Below are 2,304 nucleotides of genomic sequence, written 5' to 3' on the forward strand. Positions count from 1 at the left end.
AACAACACAGCTGTTTCCAAAACGAGAATGATATACCACTTAAAAACTAACTCTCAAGGACCCAAAACAAAGTGGGTACCTAAAACTGGAATGATATCACCTGCAGGTTGGTTTTCAAAATACAAAGAGAAAGCCTTGGTTCTTGGACAGTGGTTGTTCAAGGCACATGACAGGAGATAGAAATTGTTTCATAACCTTCAGCAAGAAGGATGGTGGTTCGGTCACATTTGGAAATGATGATCAAGCTCAAATTAAGGGAAATGGAACAATTGGTAAGACAAACTCTGCTCAAATAAATGATGTCCAATACGTGGAAGGATTGAAACACAATTTATTAAGCATAAGTCAGTTATGCGACAATGGATGCGAAGTCACTTTCAAGCCAAAGGTATGTGAAATCAAGATGGCCAGAACTGGAAAAATTATGTTCTCTGGTAAGCGAAAGAAAAATTTATATGTGATATATTTGGATGAATTACCTGATGAATCATGCTTTATATCAATCAATAAAGATAAATGGATCTGGCATAAAAGGGCTGGACATATCAGCATGAAAACTATTTCAAAAATCTCCAAACTTGATCTTGTTAGAGGTTTACCAAAACTTAATTTTGAGAAAGACAAAATCTGTGAAGCTTGTGCAAAAGGTAAGCAAGTCAAGAGCAGCTTTCATACAAAAGATTTTGTATCAACAAATAGAACTCTTGAACTACTTCACATAGATTTATTCGGGCCTGTCAAAACAACAAGTCTAGGAGGAATGAAATATGGTTTTGTTATTGTTGATGATTTCTCAAGATTTACATGGGTTCTGTTTTTAAAACATAAAGATGATGCATTTGAATCATTCAAAACATTTTGTAAAAAGGTGCAAAATGAAAAAGACTCCAGCATCATCTCTGTAAGGAGTGATCATGGAGGAGAATTCATAAATGCCTCATTCAAAAACTTTTGTGATGAACTTGGTATATCTCACAATCGTTCATGTGCAAGAACTCCTATCTCACAATCTTTCATGTGCAAGAACTCCACAACAAAATGGAGTTGTTGAAAGAAAAAATAGAACACTACAAGAAATGGCAATAACTATTTTAGAAGAATCAAATGTTGAAAGGTACTTTTGGTCAGAAGCCATAAACACTTCTTGCTATATCTTGAACCGTGTATCTATCAGAAAAATCATCAACAAAACTCCATACGAAATCTGGAAAAACAGAAAACCAAACATTTCTTACTTTCATATTTTTGGGTGTTATTGTTACATTTTAAACAACAAAGATCTTATTGGAAAATTTGATGCAAAATCCGATAAAGCAATCTTTCTTGGATACTCAACCGAATCTAAAGGTTATAGAGTGTTCAATTCGAGAACTAACGTTGTTGAAATAAGTATGCATGTATTGTTTGATGAGTTTGATGACTTAGACATAAGTAAAAAGGATGAGGAAGAAGAAACTCAAATTGAAACACAGCAGCAAATCAGTCTGCAGAAAACAGAGATTGATAAACAATCTCTGTTTCATTCTCCACCAAAAAGTTGGAAAACAATTGGAGATCATCCTCAAACTCAGATCACTGGAGACACGACTGATGGAATCCGAACCAGAAAATCATTCAAGAATGATGAACACAGCATGGCAATAATATCTCAGATTGAACCAAAGTCAATTAAAGATGCTATTACTGATCAATCTTGGGTAAATGCCATGAAGGAAGAACTTCTGCAGTTTGAGAAAAATGAAGTTTGGACTCTAGTACCAGATCCATTAGATCAAACAGTTATTGGCACTCGATGGGTATTCAGAAACAAACTTGAGGAAGAAGGTAAGGTTGTTAGAAACAAAGCAAGATTAGTAGCTCAAGGCTACAATCAACAAGAAGGTATAGACTATGATGAAACCTTTGCTCCAGTTGCAAGGTTAGAAGCTATTCGAATACTTCTTGCATATGCATCTCATAAACTTATCAAACTGTTTTAAATGGATGTGAAAAATGTTTTCTTAAATGGTTTTCTAAACGAACAGGTGTATGTAAAACAGCCCCCAGGTTTTGAAAACCAATCAAAACCAAATCATGTTTTCAAACTTACCAAAGCACTATATGGCTTAAAACAAGCACCAAGAGCTTGGTATGAACGGCTGCACCAAGGGCTTGGTATGAACGGCTGAGTTCATTTCTAATTGAAAATGATTTTCAAAGAGGAAAAATCGATACTACTTTATTTAAGAAAACAGAGGGAAATGAATTACTCATTGTTCAAGTATATGTGGATGATATCATTTTTGGATCAACAAATGAAAAACT

This window comes from Cicer arietinum, chromosome 5, assembly GCF_000331145.2.
Source record: "Cicer arietinum cultivar CDC Frontier isolate Library 1 chromosome 5, Cicar.CDCFrontier_v2.0, whole genome shotgun sequence".
Classification (NCBI taxonomy): Eukaryota; Viridiplantae; Streptophyta; class Magnoliopsida; order Fabales; family Fabaceae; genus Cicer; species Cicer arietinum.